This window comes from Mastigoproctus giganteus, chromosome 7 (genome assembly GCF_048544385.1).
Source record: "Mastigoproctus giganteus isolate SK-2022 chromosome 7, ASM4854438v1, whole genome shotgun sequence".
Classification (NCBI taxonomy): domain Eukaryota; kingdom Metazoa; phylum Arthropoda; class Arachnida; order Uropygi; family Thelyphonidae; genus Mastigoproctus; species Mastigoproctus giganteus.
Window position 1 is genome coordinate 79,526,265 of NC_143581.1, and position 20,550 is coordinate 79,546,814.

A 20,550-nucleotide genomic window follows, 5' to 3' on the forward strand; every position below is an offset into this window, starting at 1 on the left:
AGACTCTGACCCACCTGATGTTGCCAAAAGGTGGGCCAGATTCCTCCAGTGGCCCACTCCAGAGGAAGGGAAAAAATAATAATAATAAAAATAAAATAAAAAAAGAAGTTCCCGTGGTGTATTTATAATAAAAAAATAAATAAGAGATGAAGAGGGTAAAAAAAAGGGTAGAGGAAGAAAGTAAAACAAAAATAAAATAAAAAAGAGAGAAAAAATAAGAACAAAAAAGAAGAGAAGAAGGGGAAAAAATATCTATATAATAATAGATAAATAAAAGACAGACGAAGAAGGGAAAACGTTCTCGTAGTGCATTTATATATATATAAAAAGAAAGAAACGAAAAATTGAACAGCTGATCTTCGGTGACCGCCGGATAACAATTAAACAGATAGTTGCTGATACTGGGATAAGTTATGGATCAGTTGAGAGCATAATTCACAATGATTTGAATATGTTTAAGGTCTCAGCACGATGGATTCCTCTCTTGCTCAAACGTCTACAGAAAGAAAAAAAGGCGGGCCTACTTTGCTGAATTGAACGCCATGTGTTAAAGCAATCCTTACCGGTATTTTCCCGATTGGTGACTAATAATGAATCGCGGATACATAACTTTTACAGAAACAAAACAGGTTTCAAAACAATGGAAACAACATCACTTACTCCCGAAAAGGCCAGGATGCAATCAGCTGGAGGGAAGGTGTTAGCGTCAGTTTTCTTGGATGAGATGGGCATTATTATTCTAACAGATCACCTGGAGAAGGATACCACCACCAGTGCACATTATTACTACAGCAACTACCTGAGGAAAAACTACGCGGAATGCTCAGCAAGGACAAAGACACTGCTGTCGCGACCACTGATCTTGACCAGAAGTTAGTGCTTCATATCTTACCATGCCCGCCTTATTCCCCTGACTTTCCACCTTCTGACTTCTTCCTCTTTCCGCACCTGAAATCATTTAATGGCAATGTGTGCTTGCATATAGAGTGTGTTTAAATTAAAAGGTGAGTGAGAAAAATGCTTGTATAAAATTAAAATGAGCGAGATAAACGAATGCACGCACGTTGGGATGGAAATCTAGTCTCCACTAGCAACCTCATCCTTACATTTAATACACCAATATCTCCTAATGAGATTAAAGCTGGTTATCTGAACTGCACAGTACGTCCATACGTTTCAAACCCGTTAAGGTGCTTCAAGTGCCAGAAATATAGACATTCACAAATGACCTGCCGTGGTGTCCTTCCATGCGCAAAATATGGTGTAAAAGGCCATGAGATTACATCATGTAAAGTAGCAAAACCCACCTGCATCAACTGTCAAGGCGAACACCCCGCCTATTCTCGAGCATGCTAGAGATGGAAGGAAGAAAAGGAAATGCAACGACTAAATGCAGAGCTGAGCATCTCATACCAGGAGGCCAGAAAAGCAGCTAAAATCATATGCTGAAAAGGTTGCCAAGAAAAGTTTAATTGGGACACCAAAAGAAATGACCATACCACCTAAAGAGTCATTTAGGCCCATTGCCCGCTATTTACTGAGCTTGGAAAGACCAGCAGAAAAATCAGTCAGCTGCCACTCCAACATGAGTACCTCCTTATGCTTGTGCTCCCAAAATCGAGCACTAAATTAACAATACAGAAAACTAAACCGCCCATGCAAGTGCAAAGAAAAATGGATGTCGAAACCAAGGAGGTACATGACGATTCACAGGACAGCGTCCATATTTCTCGAAAAAAAGACAAATCCAGCACTGGAAAAACTAAGCCCTCAACTTCGGAAGCCGATCGGCGGATCCACCAAGCCCCCCGTAATGGCTAAATTCCCACTGTGGAACTGTAGTGGATTCCGGCGAAATGCAGAAGGCATCAAGGCTTTTGCATTTCGTGCTGTTGCTTACAGGAGACTTATCTAAAGGCAAATGATGACACCACCATGTGTAACATGACAATTTTTTGTAAGGATAAAATTGCGGGTGGTCCTGCTCATATAGGAGTAACTGTCCTAGTGAGCAACTCGACCCCATTTCAGCCTTTGCTACTTACAACCGACATAGAGGCTGTTGCAATTCGTCTTAAAGTGGGATTTTTGTTAACAGTCTGCTCTATTTATTTGTCACCTGGAACTGACATCTCCCAGAAAGACGTCGATGATCTTATAATGCAGTCCCCCTTTTTATTCCTTGGTAATTTTAATGGACATAACATCCTGCGGAGTAGTATTAACATCAATGGAAGAGGACGAGTCATAGAGCATATGCTCACTGACAATGACCTCTATCACCTAAATGTGGGAACAAACACCTACCCATGTTTTCTGCCATTGATCTTTCTATCTGCTCCCCTTCTCTCCTCCCTTCACTTACTTGAGAGGTGGAGGAAAACTCGTATAGAAGTGATCACTTCCCCGTGATAACCACCCTAATTAATGGGAGACCGTGTCTTCCTGTTTTTTACCGCGGTAGAAGATTGATCAGGCTGACTGAAATGTCTTTCAACATCTGGCAATAACAATACATATTTTGACATCACCGCAGTCAGTTAAGAACTTATCAATGATGCAGTTACTGTACACCGTAGAAAATTGCAATTCCAAAAACATCCACCCGGTTTCCACCTTTTCCCAAACCATGATGGAATTCAGATTGCACAGCAGCAAAAAAAAAAAAAAAGTTCAAAACAAAGCTTGAGGGATATTCCGACGATATCCTACTATGGCCAACCTTATAGCCGTTAAACGTGCACGAGGCAAATGTGACCTTACATTCGCCGTCAGAGTCAAAAGAAATCGTGGATCCGTTTCATATCATCTATTACCCGGACGACCAACGCTAAGACTGTCTGAGAAAAAAATCCAGAAAATGAAAGGAAAATACAGAGCACACTCTTCATTGGTCCTGGAATATAATGGATGTACTATTGCAGACTCAACTGCAATAGCTAATGCTTTTGGGGAGACATTTTTTAACATCTCAGCAAGCATCATCTTATTCCCAAGAGTTTCTGGTCCTTAAACAGAAAACGGCCTTGAACTTTACGTCCACGGTTTTTACCCATATAATGGGCCATTTACTATCCATGAGCTGAAACAGCTCTCGCCCTTACAAAGGCTAGGGCCGTTAGACCGGACAGTATCCATTATGAAATGATTAAACACTTTTCACCAAAATCAATCGAGCTCCTGCTCTTCCTATACAACAGAATCTTCCTTGAAAAGCAGTTTCCGAACACCTGGCGCAAGGTGACTATTGTTGCTCTTGTTAATCCAGGAAAGGATCCTAAATCCCAAAAAACCATCGCCTTATTTCTCTGACTAGCTGTTTTGTGTCAAAATATTGGAGAGAATGGTCAACGCTTGTCTTTTATGGTAATTAGAATCAAATGACCTTTTCTCTCGATTTAAATGCGGCTTCCGAAGGAATAAGTCCACTTAATTAGACTGGAAACATCTATCTGAGATGCTTTCCTAAAAAGAGAGCACTTGGTGTCCATCTTCTCTGACATGGAAAAAAGCATACGACGCAACTTGAAGATCTGGTATTTTAAAAGATCTCTATAACCTTGGTTTAAGAAGTCACCTTTCCGCTTTTATTAAAAACTTCTTTTCCGGTCGTTTCTTCCAAGTTCGAGTAGAATTCGCTCTTTCTCGGCCCTATTGCCAAGAGGAGGGAGTACGCAAGGATCTGTCTTTAATGTTACGGTTTTTGACCATCTTAACTCCTGGGCCATGGCTAATGGTTTCAGGCTCTCACGGGAGAAGGCTGTTTGCGTCCATTTTTGTCGCAAATGTGACCTTAGCCCCGAACCTGAATGAAGATTTGGACAAAGCAACATTCCAGTATTAACGGAGTCGAAATTCTTGGGTCTCATATTTGACAAAAAAGCTGACACATCTCCAAAACATTCGTTAGCTACGCACAAAATGCATGAGAGGACTTAACCTTCTCCGTGCTCTCTCTCTCTCTCTCTCTCTCTGCTACTTTTTGGGTTGCAGACCGATACACTTTACTTTGTCTGTATCGTGCACTTGTACGTTCGAAATTAGGTTATGGGTCTCATTTATATTCGTACTCCAAAAAGAGCGTCCTTCGCCGGCTTGATCTCATTCACCATCAGGCCATTCGTATTGCTAGTGGTGTATTCAAAACATCACCTGCCCCAAGTCTGTATGTCGAAGCTAATGAACCACTTTTGTCTCTTCGACGAAAACAGTTCTCTATAGTATGCCTTTAAGCTGACCTTCTTGTCAGACCACCCCACGTGGATATCCGTTTTTGAACCATGATGGGAAAATATTTATAAAACATAGGACTGCTAGCCATCCATTCGGTATTCGCGTCCAAGAACTTAACATCACGGTAGTCTAGGTAGCTCGAACACCAAACTAGCCCCTTCCATGATCAAACTCCAGCATGTGACCTCTCTTTTAAGAACTGGATGAAGTCTGATACATCGCCTGCCGTCTACCTTCAGCACTATTTACAACACCGAGCAGAACATTCTGGCTTTTTGCCTGTGTATACAGACTGCTCGATATCAGAATCATGTGTCGGATCTGCAGCTATATTTTCTGTCTATATTATATCTGAGCATTCCTCCCTGAATACAGCATCAGGGAGAGCTGCAGAGCTGCATGCTATGGAGTTAGCCCTGGATCATATAACAAACCATCAACATCATCGGGTTATTATATATACAGATTCTTTGAGCGCACTCCAAGCTTTATCAGCAATGAGATACAACGATCATCCCACCCTGTCCGGGGTTCAGCCGATGATATGCTCTCTCTACGAAGGAGGATTCGATATCCATATCCGATTCTGCTGGATCCCCAGCCACATTGGCATTACCGGTAAGGATAATGCAGCCAAATCAGTAGCTCCGACGAATAATCTCTGTCTGTCAGTCCCCTATACAGACTATAGAAAAATAATACGTAATAAGATTTATTTTGCAGTGGCAAGATTTGTGTCATGGGCAGAACTCTATAATATTAAGCCTGTAATGAAACAATGGCAATATAGTCTGCGCAGAGATATCGTAAAAAGGAAGTTGTTCTTGCTCGGCTCCACGTAGGACATAGTCATCTAACCCACTCTTTTCTGCTGAGGGCTGATGACTCTCCTATGTGCGAGCAATGTGACACCGTTTTGTCTATTAAGCATGTTTTAAGAGTATGTCCAAATTTTAGAAGTGTGCGTTTTATCGCTTTTAATAATCTGACTGAGCCTTATACACTCAGTCAGTTTTATCCCTCAATCACCGTGCCTGCAGTTTTTAATATTTTTACGTGCTATCAATATGTATAGACTTATATAAAATAGGAAACTTATTATTACTCTTCTACTACTCTTTACTTATCCATGTATATACAATCTTTGGTAACCTTTTTAAAGGTTACCAAAGATTGTAAAAGGTTACCAAAGATTGTATAACCTTTAAAAAGGTTACCTTTTTAAAGGTTACCAAATATCAAATACAAAATATAAATTCAAATTCTTCCTGGCGCATTATAACCTGCGATGTTTTTGCGCCATTAAAACCAAAAATCCAATCCAATCCAATTCTTTTTTTTTTTTTTTCCAATGGGAAAGTTGTTTCCCATCCTCGGTTTTGTCTAAAATTGTCATCAGTGTACGTCTGAAACGAACGTAAAACGATTTATTTGAAGAAAAAATAATAATAACAACACAATGGTGCAGTGTGGGGAGACGCGAGACAAACTGTCCCCATGCAGCCAATTATTCACAGGTAAACACGCGTACTGCAGAGTGAACATCGCACACAACCGTTGTTCGTTTTGTTTTTTTCCTTCAATAAAATCGGGTTGCGTTCGTTTCAGTTCAGACACCGCTGTAGGAGGCTGGACGTTAGTTCCAGTTCTGCTATATGCCAGTGATGTTTACAAACATTAAAATTTAAAAAGTTGTTTAGTAAATACGTTATGTCAGCCTAATACTTTATGTGCTAATCACGAGACGCAGAAATTCTTAGGCCCGTTTCATACAAACCAATTTTTATCATAAGATATTTCTACCTCGAAGTAATGATAAAATGTACAATAGTTAGAAATATATTGCACTGAATGGAAGTTTTAAGCTGCATGTATCTCTAGAAATCGGATGGTAAAAATTTCGTATGAAAGTGAAGGCCTTCAGACGAAAGGTGACTCGAGATGGCCAATCAGTGGTTCTTTTCCTCCTCGTAGCAAAAACACCAATATTTCCCACATGTGTGGAACCCTCATAGTTAATTTCCATATGTTCTGTAGAGTGAATTTTTTCATGGAATTTTTTTTTTAAATGAAAACTTTGCACATAAATACTTTAAAATATTATGTTCTTATTTTGACATTACTGCCAATACTAGAGTAAAATTATTGTTAAAAATCAAATCAGAATTTTTTAAAAATTATTAAAAAAATTTTATAAAACCCATCGTTACTTTTTAATGCAATATCCTCTGTATTTATTAACGTATTACTTAACTTATTTTTTTTTAAATCAAATTCTCCATCTGAATTCTATAGGAATTCTTCAATTTAGCCTTTTTAAGACCTAATCGGACAACTGAGATCAACAGGTGAACTCTTCTCTTCTGATTTTTAATATCTTTAAAGCTATTTTTTTATTATAAACTGTCTACAATTATTTGTAAGCATACCTAAGAGATGGCAGCACGTAACTGCAAAATTTGAAGACAGTTCGTAATTTTTCAAAATGACATTCAAAACGGAGATCTGCATACGTACTGCACACAGTAAACATGAAAACGGAGATCCCTATTACCACTGAAAAGGTTAAAATCTTCCACTCTCGACTGACTTGGAATGGTAGAGCCGTACAAATATCGTTTATCTGAAAGAACTCAGAACTGTTGGTGTTATTACTGTGCAGAATTCGTAAAAATAAGCAATTCGTTTTGGGTCAAACGGGCCTAACGATTACGTCGTTACTATTAACAGTGAGTTGAAAATCTTGTTCATGAATAGCAGCAGACAATTCCACGATTTAACAAATTTTCCAATGTGGCTGGAGTGCGATTAAAATCTTTTACGACTCTGAGGAGAAATTCCACCTTTCACAATGAACTCGGATGCACTACTTGGACGAATGGCCATTCTGAGGACTAAATTTGTTAATTCTCAGGTGTTTGCAAGGTTTCCCCCCCCCTTTTCTTAAGCCAAAAAAAAAAAAAAAAAAAATGGATAGCGCCAGATAGTGGATCGCCGGATTTGGGAGGTTCAACTGTAGTAAATAGGAAATCGCGGTCGGTGGGAAATACTTATATTATTATTGCAAAAGATGCCTTTAAGGAATTATCACTTACTCTACGACTGGGCTATTTCTTTGTACAAGATATACATACACGTTCATGAAAGGAAATACTGTTATTCTATTGTACTCTATGTTTACTAAGCATACTTAAGTAATTTGTGTTTAGCAATTATACATGTTATAAAAGCTCAGAATTTTTACTTCTTCATGTCAGTTATGCAAAGTTTTCACTAAAAAAAAAAAAAAGAGTCAGATTGTTTAGAATAAATGTCAAAACAGATAAGGCTATGAAGAATTAGTGTACTGGCTGCAAATTGCACGCATTCTATGGTCGGTATTTAACTTAATCAATGGGGATAGCTCTGTTTCTAGTGTAAAAAGAATGCAACCTTCGCCTGAGTAGTTCTCAAAATTTTTTCATGGATGGCGGTGATATCATATTGTGAGGCAGTCTACAAATTGCTCAAGTATTACTGCAAGTAGATAACACTTTCTGAAAAGAGAAGTTTAATAGTATTTATCTGTAATGCGTGTCATCATCACCACCTAGGTGTCATTTCGAAGGTTATTGCCCTCTCATGGGTGAGATCTTTGAATTTTTAGTATGTAATATATCAAGTTCAACCATCACTGGGTTAATAAGTGCTGAAAGTGACTACCAGAGCATACGAGGGGATATCAACAAGTTCGTATCCTTACCTAGAAATAATAGCCCTAGAAAGGTGAAACTTCACAGGAACTTTAATCCTTTTCTATGTACTTTCCATGTATAGTAATACATTTCTCCCATATATGGATCAGTTTTTTAATGCCTTGATCATAGAATCCGCACTTTTTGCCTGAAACCACGATTCCACTTCATTGATGACTTCCTGAGACGAATCAAAACTGTGTCCACGCAATGGTTTTTCATTTTTCGAAACAAGAAGAACGGTGCTAGGTCAGAAGAATAAGGTGGGTGCTGCAGTAGTTGGAAGCCGCACTGGGCAACAAAGTTTGTGGTGGCAACGGCTTCTGCAAAGGCGTCAGCAATCTTAGAACCCATCGTGCTGAGAATTTAGACATGTGTAGATGGTCATGTAAAATGCTGTGGGCAGACCCACAATTAATTCCCACTGCATTTACGATTAAATGATTTGAATTGTCACACGTCTGTCATTCAGCACCAGCTGCTCAACCTTTGCAACTTTCTCGCTGTCTGTGGATGTTAATGGCATTCCTTCTCTTGGCCCGCCAAAACACTTGTACGACTGCATTGGAACTCCCGTTTCGACTTTTTTACAGTGTCATAGGATGGACAATTCTGCTCATACACAGCTGTCACTTCTTTGTCAATTTCCTGAGCTTTATTATCCTACAAATGCACGAACTTGATCACTGCTCGATACTCCACTTTGTCAACCATAGCGTCCTTCCTCTGATTCCGGGCTCCACCTCTGGTGTATGTACGATAACCTATGGGAATGAAATTTAGCATGCTAGTTATTGAATATGTACGATAACTTATATTAAAAACGGAATCTTCCTACTGATGTTTTATCTAGGTCAGGGTACGAAATTTTTGATCCTTTTTGTGTGTGTGTGTGTGTGTGTGTGTGTGTGTGTGTGTGTGTGTGTGTGTGTGTGTATACACATATATATTTTTTATTTATTTATTTTTTTGTTTTGTAGCTTGTTTTATGTTCTTTCATCTTTTCGCAAAATTTCTTAGATATACTCATACATAAATGTTGATCTATTGTACCTAACGGGTCCTTGATTTACACTATGGCCTTATCATCTGTTTGTTTCACAGAATATATATTCCAGCTGAAGTCGTCAGTAGCAGACTATCTTTGTACTCTAGCTCACTAAAAAGCAAAAAGTAGGTTCATGAGGACGATAGAACAACAAACATCCTCGTGAAGAACTTACATGACAGATCTCTGAGTCCCCATCCCCACATTCATGACATGAGGTAAGTGAATGTCATTCCAATTACTGGTATGCTTTGTTTTACGCTGTCCCTTGTACTACGAGGATGTTACATGTATTACATATAATACACTGGATATAACAATTACGGAATTAATGGCTATCTTTTTTTTAGGAATAAACTAAAGGAAATCAAACCGGGATGCAAAAAAAGTCTACGTACGTGGACATTATGTTTTTCGGTGTTTACGTCATTCTTTTCAAGTCTACTAACTTTTGTCCTAGTTAATGATAGCAATGACTCCGATATGTCAGGTGGAGCCACTAGAGTTAATTGGCTTTTCTCGTAATTACCATCAGTAGATGTTTTTTTTTTTTTTTTTGTTCCATTTTTTTTTATTCCTCTAATACCTGATACCTACCAGTGCCAAGACCAGCAACGTGTGAAATTCTCTCATTATTCAATAATCCCGCATAACATGGTTGGACACAACATGCATTATCACGTAGGCTAATAAGTATCAGAGCGTGAAGAGGTTCTTTTAACGTAGTTTCTAAATTGTCGGGAAAAATAAGTTGGCTTACCCATGTTTATCAACACTGCCGACGAGTCCTATAACGAGACGAAGAGGAAAGGGACATTCACTTTTTTTCTTTTTCTTTTTAGTAATGGAGGTATGTAAGTATATATATTTCATTATTTATAATGAAATACAAACAGTGCAGAATTTTGAAAAAAAAAAAAAAAAAAAAGAGCATGAGTCGCAAATATCGGGGAGGGTCTCAACTTATATTAGGTCGAGCCTTGAACGGGAAGTTATTCCTTCATAAACTTCTGTAGAAATGAAAGAGAAAATTATATGCAGATAAAGTTGGTTACCGTCGGGGATTCTGATGCACTTAGGTAGAAAGATCTACCTTAGACTCAGAACGTTATTTACAGTTCATTGACAATAAAGGAAACTTTTTCATCGAAAAAAGAGAAATTAAAAACAAAAGCTCACCGTACATAGAGGACGCTTTCGATTCCTTCCATTAGGTTCCGCCCGCTAATCACACACAGTCGGTGAAGGAGTAGTTCGACTGTCTTCCGTTCTCACGAGTTCTGATCACCTACATAGTAATTTCGATCTGTTTCATCCCTACATGCACGCAACCTCTCCCCTCCCTCGTGAGGCTGCCCGCACCGGTGGCATAAGATGTCGACAAATGTATGACATTTGAGAAGGAGATTTATCAAGGCAAATGAGAAGGTCTCGATCTTTCTGGACACACAAGATGACTCTGAAAAAAGTTGGAAATAAGTTTTCACTATTATTAGAAGTGTTCAGAAAGGAAAAACCTGAACATACATAAAAAGAAAATGTCCTTTGCTTTATTTCTATACTTCAGATTTTGTTAAATTTAAAACTTTGCCCCCATTGTTTATATCGGCTTTAAAAGAATGTTGTGGACGTGGGTGTTCATCCACTCATCTTCGAACTATGAATTAACACCGTTGTCACAGGTGTTAATTTTCCGTTGTCACAGGAAATAATGAAAATGAAATTATTTCCTCCTTTCCAAGAGGGACTAGCACCCAGTTCTTTTCTAAAGCGCAAGTGATACAATTCTTAGTTAATTAATAATGGCTTGTTTATCCTTCCTTGTATTAATTGGGAATATCCGTTCTTTGCTTGTGCTTGCCATGCTTAGCGTCATCAGGAAGCCACTAGAAATTACAATCAATATCTTTCTTATACGTGTGATGCCACATACCATTGACTGAATCGGGATCCAAAAGAACAGTTAACGATGACGGCCTGACTGTACCTAGTCTTATGAAAGCAATGCAGAATTCGCTACTACGATGTGCATCCCAGTACAAATTAAACTAATAAATAAAGAAAAATAAAAAAATATATATATAATACATATTCTGCCCGAAGGCAGTTCTGTCAGTATTGGAACTAAATTTTATAAGGCTACTGTGGTACTTTTCCACTTCCTTCCTTCCTTCCTTCCTTCAGTATTGGTGTCCAGGACTGATTGCTTGTTTACGGGAAGGAAAAAAAGCCGCGCTTCCACTTGAGGCCTGCTATCTGAAATTCTAGTGAAAATGACATTATTTCCTCCTTTCCAAGAGGGACTAGCACCCAGTTCTTTTTCAAACGGGTGCCAAGCCACTAAACTCTATATTGACACATCCTTAATTCTTATATGGGATCTTCTAGTCACATAAAATATTAAGTGGCATCTTTCTTATAACTTCTCGGGGATGTTTTTTAAGTACTAGAAAGCTAATGTTAGTTGTTTATAAAGTACTTTTTTTTTGCTATATACAAAACTTTCTTAGCCAATTAATAATAAAACGCCTAGTATATAAAAGGACCACATTCTTGATTGCATAGGAAGCAACAAATAACGCTCTCCCTCTTAGCTTTTCCAATAAGGTTCAGCGCAACATAGTTTCATTTTACACAATATGAACTCTTTTAACTATCTGTATTATGCAACGATGCGATAAAAATATTCTTGTAAGAAAGTGTTTTTGTTGTAGAAAAACGAATATTATTAAACCACCAACCTAATGATTGCATAAGTTTGGTTTAAATTTTATTATTTCATTTGTTTTAAATGTTAAGCTATCCTGGTACTCAGGTAACAGAATCGCACATTTGTCAACTATAACCTTGATTGATGCATTAACACGCAGTATGAGTTTGGTAGTTTAATAGTGTTCTTCTTCTACAATAATACTGGAGATAACCACGTACTTTCTCTGGATTTAAAAGAAATATATTTAGAAGAAAGTGAAATTAAACAGTTCCATCAAGATCAATCTTCAATTTGGAGTCAACACGTATGTTGCTTAATTTAGTCATTTACACACACTCCATGCTTCTTACATGTCATAGTGTTACAAATTACAAAAGCAGATGTTCGGAAAAAAACAGGAAAGCCTCCTGCCTTTTCCGTAAAAAGCAGGAAGTTTTCTAAAGTCCGCACTGTACTAGAAATTAAAATTCACTAACACCATATAAATTTGACATTAAAATACAACAGAATTATTTACTAGTATGGTGTGCTTCCTTCCAAAAATTAGCTTACCTATGATTTTTCTGTTTGTGGATAACCACGATTTCTTTGAGTGATTTCTTCAGGAAAGATTCTGTTGCATACTATGCTTTCTTCAGAAATGTTGGATCAAAGTTTTGTTTATAACAATGGCACTGTTTAGACTCGGCTGTCTCATGGGCATTTCCAAAGCTTCACCAGAAAGAGAGGATCTGAATTCACTTTTATTTTTTAACCTATCTGAATATTCTCTTATGCTCAACACTGTAATGAGTTTTATGCTCAGCACTGTCATGAGGATTTGTTAAAATGCCAAGCATGTCTTGGGATAATTTATTACATTTCAAGCTTCTCTGCACTTGTCAGATCCCCAACCAAAGACTGTATCAATTCTTTTTTTTTCTTTCTTTGACAAGGCGAGCAGGGTCCATTGCCAAAACCTTTCATAATAATGTCTGATAGGTTCTACCATTGAAACATACAGAACTAAATTTGGTTTTTAAAAAAAAACCAAAAAAAAAAAAAACCTTGTTTTTCCAAACAGTACTTGATGGCGAGTAGATTCTCCAAATACAATATTTAAGTTCAATACTCATGCTGACCAAAAAAATACGAACCTATATTCAGTATCGAATCGAGCCGCCTTTGTTACGAATAACAGCAAGTGTGAGGCGCGGCATGAAACAGTAAAATATCGCGTGACTGCGACAAAGTTAAGATAAAAGAACTTCGTTGCCGAATAGCTCTCTCACATATCCTACACATTCTCAATAGAAATGGGGCAAGGGAAAATGGTGGAAATCCGTGTCATGTTCTCCAAATCATTATTGCACGATGCGCTGTTGCATTGTCATCCATAAAGTGGCCATCACCTTCGGGATAAAAGTGTAACATTGCAGGGTGCAGCAGATCAGATACAAAATCCAGGTACTGCATAGATGACATCCAACCTTCCACCGGTATCAATGGATCCAGTCTGTGCCAACAAAACATTCACTATACCATGACACCATTCCAGATGCTTGGGTTGTTTTGACAAGGCAAGCAGGGTCCACTACTTCGTGAGGTTCTCGCCACGCTCTCTGCATACTATCAGTACAAAACAAAGTGTATTGTGATTCGTCTGACCACATGACTTTCTTCAATAGTTCCGCTGTCCAATCACGACGTTTTCGGCACCACTGCAAGCGAATTTTTCTGTTTTTCCCTGATATAAGTAGCTTCCAAATAGGCAGGCGACTGTCAGTACTGTACCCAATTTCTTCAATACCCTGTATGGCACGGGTCGAGGGTAAGAATGTAATTTCTTAGTGGAAGAAACATTTCCACCACAAACCTTGAGAATCTGTCAAAGTTGGCCAACTTTCAGTCAACCTTTAACTTCAAACAGTGATACAATGGTTTGGAATGCGTGAAAAACTCGTTCTGGTCGATGATTAACCATTCGAGAAATGCTGATAAACTGGGAATTCGACTGGATCGTGCCTAGAGATTATGACCGGAAAACTTGGTACACGTCGAGTGTCAACAAAATCTAAACCAAATTTGTTGAATCATGACCGAAAAGTTCACTTTCGAAAAAAATCCATTACTGCCCTTCTTTTCATCTTCTCGCAAAGTTCACTTTGCGAGAAGATGAAAAGAAGGGCAGTAATGGATTTTTTTTTTTTTTTTTTTGGTAGTTGTTGGCGCATAGGCTTCTTTGGCCATAATGCACCTCCCAAGGTTTTTGCAGTACTTTGATCCAAGCCCGAGGCGAGAATCGAACCCGCGACCTTTGGGTTGCTAGGTAGGCACTTTACCCACCCGGCTCGCCCGGTCGGCTGCAGTAATGGATTGTAATTCCATCAACTGCATTGTTACTGGTGATGAAACGGTATGCGGCTATGATCACAAAATGTAATTCAATATATCCCAAAAATTCGCCAATTCACCCCGTCAAAAAAAAAAAAAAAAAAAAAAACAATATTGCTGCTTCTTTCTTTTTTTTTTTTTTTTTTTTTTTTTCGTATTTAGGATATCATGCATTATGAATTTGGTATGGCGGTAAACTACTAAAGCGGCTAAAAAAAACAGGCCCTCAAAGTTGCTCTTTTTAATATGGTGTGCGAAACAGCTGCATTCATCCTCATTCAATTTGGTAGTACATGCTGTTACTGTACCAGATGTGATGGTGATAGTTTATCTTTCAACATTAGTAATAGTTCTACAATTGAACACCCATATTATCCTTATATGAATTTTATTATTAGTAACAGTTGTCCTCAACTGAAAAATATTTGGGAACCCTCCCCATCTTCGATTATAACTGTCATAACAAGTTAACAAACATTCAGGAGATTACCGAACGTTTCGCAACCGCTGTATTCCCCTTCGCATGGCCTTGGTGCAAGTCAGAGTCGGTAAAATCACATCTCACGAACAAACAAGTTTTCAACTAACTTACAAAGAATACTGAAACAACATATTAAGTATCAAACAATAAAATTGCACTACTCGATAATATTAACAGAGCGTGTAGAGAACGTAACTTGTGCAGCTTGAGATGAAGCGGGACAAAATTTGGTATGGTGGCGCCTCATTTCATCATAGAATAATGATGAAATGAGGCGAAAGCGAGAAACTTCGGACTAGTATAAAGGTCATTTTATAGGGGATGTATAAGAATTACCAAAAAAAAAAAAAGTAACATTACAGAAGTTAAGACGAGATGCTCCAAAATATGGTCACATACATCAGTACGGCGTATGATTCCCTCCAAAGGCTGAACAGACCTGACAGCGGTGAACCATGCTCGATATTTGGGCGTTTATAAGATTCTGTGCAACAAATCCCATTCTTCCACCAGCGCAGACCTTAGCTCATCAAGAGACTGAGAGGAGTTGGCTGTTGGCGCGCAATCCTACGCCCAAGGGCGTCCCGCACATGTTCGATTGGATTTAAGTCTGATGACCGTGCTTGCCATAGCAGTTTGGATTTCTTCAGTTTCAAGATATTCCTTTACCACTTGAGCTCTATGAGCAGTTGCGTTGTCGTGCATGAAAAAAAAATCTGAGTCAACCGCATCCCTAAAAAGTTGCACATAGGGTTCAAGGATCTGTTCTCGGTACCTATGCGCAGTTACAGTTCCCCTTATCAAAAACATGAAGCGGGGTGCGGCCACTGATCATTATTTCGCCCCACACGAGAACACCGCCTCCACCGTAAGTGTCCTTTTCTATGATGTTGGAGAGATGGTACCGCATTCTTCACTGTCTCCAGATGAAATAACGTCTAAAATCTGTTTGTAGACTAAAACGGGACTCCTCGGAGAACAGAACTGTGTCTCACCGTCACATGTTCATAGTATCAGTTTCAATGAGCTATGCGGTGGTTTGAGGTTAATGGGATACAAACCACTGGCTTCCTTGCATAGAGTCCGCTTGAATTGAGCCTTCTTAACACAGTCCAGTTGAAAATGTTTTTACCTCAAAAGAAGTTGACGACGGGACATTGTAGGGTTGCGTCTTGCTGTTAGAGCCAGATAGCAGTCTGTTCTGGTTGACGTAGCAGTCGGGCCACCTGCGACTGCCCGGCTTCAAGTCGTCCAACAGCCCGCCATCTCAAAGAATCATCTAAACGACGATGACTTGCCATCCTGGGTACTGGAGATGTGGCTATCCCACTGAGCAAGCCAAAAAACGGGAATGAAGTGATATGGTTGCAACCCGTGTTTTTATAGGCATGAATAATTTGCATAATATGTGGCTCTGTAAGGTGGTAGATAGATTTCTACTGCATACTCGAAATTTACATCCCAGGATGCCTATTATATCAAATATTTGCCTTCAGTGACATTGTTCACAATAAAATATTAATGAAAAATATTTTGTTCTGTTAATTTTGTAGAGCAGTGTACTAGGTGCTTTGATTTATATTGCAAGTTCGAAGAAAAAGATTATGCACAGAAAATTTGGAAAGAAAGAGATGGCTCGGTTGTATGCAAGACCAAAATTGGCTTTAATTGGAAACTACGCAGTGGATGTCAGAAAGAAAAATGTGTGCTGAATCATGATCCCATTTTAGATTCACATCACGTATCAATCCAGTCCACGGCCAAATTGCTCAAGGCATGATAAATAATATCAAACATGACTTTGATTAAGAACAGTTAATAAAGTCTGAAATTCCGAGTTCACTGTAGCTCTTTCGGTAATCTCACATGATATTCATCACCCAAACGGATTCGTACTGCTTTTCCTATATTCATTTTTCCGTAGGTGTCTCGATTGTTTATTTGCTACCACTTGTTTACCGACTGTATCCTAGAAGATACGAGTAATGGATTCTTAAATGCAGAAGACCACAGAATGAACACCGTATATAAAAACAATGGCAAAAAAGCTAGATGATGTGGTGTGACTCTGGAACACAAATCTAACGTTATCTCTAGGCATATACTGAAGGGTGGCAGTATGGTTTACAAGGTTTAGAATGACTAGAACAAAACAGGAGCGACAATTCTTTTCCGATGCAGTGCACTGACCTCCAATTATAAACGTCATTCTCGTTCATGACTAGAGTTGTACATACTTAACATGCAATTCCAAACATTTCCGTTAGCGACACTACCAAGGTCAATCCCGCTGCAAATATTGAAACTTACGTCAAGCCAGCATTCAAGTTACTTGATTAAAAGTAGAGCTCATCATCACCTTGTAAAGAGATTTCCATCCCCACATGCACAGAACAGACGGTCACCTGCATGTGACTGCCGCCTACCACCTGGCCAAGGCCTCTCCGTAGAAAATTTAACGAAAGGTTGCCTTCTTACGTCCCCATCCGTTGACCGCCTTTTCATCAACTGTATCGGACAGAAGTGGAGATTAATTAACTCGCGCTTTATTTAATACATTTGTCTTATCTCCGTGTGACGGGAGTCTCTGTTCTAATGCTGATATCGTGCACGTGCAGGGGAACATCTGAACCGTTCTAAGGTACAAGATAACAGACCGGCCTCTCGGGATAATGAATTGCTGCTTTACGGAAAATGGCCAGAGAACATAGTTGTGTATTTTATGGAACTTCAACTCATGAGACAAAAAGTTCACATTTCGTACACTGTATTTTGTTAGATGTCGTGCTAGTTGACTTGTATGCCAGAAAGTTACACCACGATATGCGCCTAAACACTCACAAGCAGTTAGTCTAATACACAGATATTTATGTACTAATACATAGAGTAACTTATCTATTACGCTATCGGCCAAACAACGACGATCACTGTAGTAAAACCCCTTAAAATGTTTTTGGAGGATCGTATGTAATCCTTGAGAAGTTGAGAAAGCATTCCCCCACCACCAAACTGAATTTTGTGATTAAAGATTATTCTCGTTAAAGAAATCAGTCACGCGTTTGTTGTAAAAAGTACAACAGAGTTTACGCAATCAGGAATACCAAAAAGCAAAGAGATGTGTGTATATTAATTTATCACAGCACACAAACTTGTAAACAGCTGTCTGCGTAGTTGTGCGAACAAGAAAGAAAGGTAGGAATTCACTTAAATAATAACAATCCTTGGCAAAGTATAAATGATGGCTGCACTGTCGTTTTCCTAGTTTTGGCATAGGATATTTTGTTCGTCCCTCTTCAATAGAAAAGTGCTGCTTAAATAAATTGTTACTTATCAAGTTCCTTTTATACGTGCACACAGAACTTGAGATTGAAATAGCTAATATTCTGAACACTAAATTAGCAGTGGAAATTGTGCACCATTTTCAGGAACTTTCCAGGAGCTGATTTCACCCACAAAATGTTCGTTTTAGTCTTTACTTAACTGACATTTTAACTGCATATTTTTTTTTAACAGTCCATATATCGACGGTCGATATATCACGATGTGTTTTTATCTTACTGTGAATTATAGAAGAACATACTATATTTCCTATTCTGCATTTAAAGCTCAACTGCTATATTAGAAAGGGAAAAATAGTTTTTCTCCGATAGCACAGAGATCTTTTTTCACTACCTTCATAACAAGTTTCTTTGGTACTGCACTACTTAAGAACCAATTGCAGCGATTGGATTGGACCGGAGCGCCGTTCCTGTTAGTAACAAGCATAGATAATAATCATAATAATAAGAGCATACTTCATTTTTAAAATAAAATATTATATTTTTTCATGAGTTCGTTTTATAAAAATTTCCATTTCTACCCCAATAGTTCCTTTTTAAACGAATTTCATTTTCATTATTCTATTTAAAAACGTGGATGCAGTAGCACCAAAAGCGTTTTCCATATACACTGGTGTTCAAAGAAAGTGCATCACCCTTTAAAATTGTGATTGTCATCCGAATAACGTAAGTATATGGCAATATTTTTTACAGATTGCATCAGATAAGACTGACACGCGTAGATAACGACGTAATATTGCATCAGCTGTATAAGCACGCTCTGCAAGAGTTGCAGTCATTCCTTGCTTGTGTCAGGATGGCGAGTTACATGGCAGATTGATTTGGTGTACGGCCCGATTAATTTAGTGTAAGGAGCATGTCAAATGGATCCCCGAGCAGTGGAAGTCAGTTATTTTCTCGGATGAGAAGAAATTCAACCTGCATGGCTCTGATGGGAGACAAACGATTCGCCGTAGACATGGTGAAGAATACAATCCAGACTGTATGGTGTCTACAGTGAAATTCCCTACCAGCCAAATGATATGAAGGTGCATTTCGTCTAGCGAAGTAGGTCACCTACAGTTTAAAAAAGGTTCCGTAAATATCCAATGGATACCTGGCTATATTGGAAGGCAAATTGGCCAACCATTAGACAACCATTGGCCAACCATTCAACCTGCCAAGTAGCTGCATCTTTCAGGACGACTCTGCTCCTTGTCATCGAGCGAAAAGTGTAAGTAGGCATTCTGTAGTTACTTTAGCTTCATTTCTGCATTATCGGGCGAAAAGTGACAAGCTGTACTTGCTACCTGGGAGTTTAAAACGCTGATGGAACTGATACTCGGGTGACACTCAAGTCAAGTGGACCCAATTTCGGCGAAGTCCGGACGGTCTGTGACAGCCAAATCCTCTTCACGATAGTGGAACTGTTAGTAATCCTGGGCATAACCCCCATGCACAAGCACACTGAGGGTGACCATCCAGGTGTGAACCAACATAAGCAGGGGTTGAGGTGTGGTGCCCACACCACATGGAGGAACACCGCCCCTCTATGTTACCAGGCAGTACTAGGTGGTAGATGACTCTTATCAACCAGTGCAATACCACCACATTTGATTATTGGAGACTTGAAGTGGTGTAACCCATGTTTAGTCTCCAGAGCTAAGTTCTGGTCAACCCTTCTCCATCTCTTCCATCATGCAGTATGGCTGATGACTTTTGAGGTTACGATGGACATCATGGCGAGATCCAATATTCCTTACATTTCGAGGGTACAGCTCTAAAACGGTATTCGCAGGCCGGCCGCTAGTTAGTACACTGGAACGAACCTATTGGTAACTCTTTAGGAGGATTCCGGATCAGCTAGTGTATAATCTTGCTACCTCTACTCTGCCAGATAGTGACTGGAGGGAGTACGAGTAGTGTGTATGCAGGGGACATTGTCGAGGCCACGTTATGTCAAGGATCTGGGTATATTCTTACCATGTGTATGCCATATCGAAAAATTTCATTACTTCATACAGCATGTCCCCCCCTCACTTTTTATTACTATTCAATACACCATGAATTGTCAAACTAATAGAGTAAGCTTATCTGCGAAAACATCTAAACCTCCCAAACACTTCCTAGTTCATTTCACAAATATACGTGGTCTCAATTCTAATCTCAACGATGGCCATTTTCACTTGCAGTCTGCCAAACCCCATGTACTTTTTCTGAAAGAATCTCAGTTATCGGTTGATTCAACTACTGCTCATCTCAGTTGCCCAAATTATTCGCTGTATGATTCCTTTCGCCTCAAAGGCGGTACTTTGCATATGTCCGTTCCGATATTCCCTGTCAGAGAACTAGTAATTTGGAATCTCCTCTTTTCGATCTTCTCTGGCTTAAATTCTCTCTACCCCATTGTGTCAAATTCATCTGTCGTCTCTACCGTTCTCCCAGCTCCACTAATCACTTGGAGCTCTTTGACTTCCTCTCTTTGCAGCTTGGCTTTCTCCAGTCCAACTTTCCTAACAGTGAGGTAATTTTCCTTTGTGATTTTAATGGTCACAACTCCAGCTGGCTTCCGTTTTCTAGTTACACCGACCTAGCTGTTCGAGATGCTGAGGCGTTTGCAATTACTAATGACCTTGCACAGATTGTTCAAT

General features: G+C 39.0%; 1 long non-coding RNA gene across 3 annotated transcripts in view; it reads left to right on the forward strand.

Annotated features, from left to right (window-relative positions):
- Positions 1–20,550, forward strand: part of LOC150083016 (uncharacterized) — a 256,002-nt gene that overhangs the window by 213,172 nt on the left and 22,280 nt on the right. For all 3 annotated transcript variants that reach the window (XR_016547152.1, XR_016547151.1, XR_016547150.1), the window contains exon 3: positions 9,072–9,233. This is a non-coding gene — a long non-coding RNA (uncharacterized LOC150083016). The remainder of the gene's footprint in view (positions 1–9,071; positions 9,234–20,550) is intronic.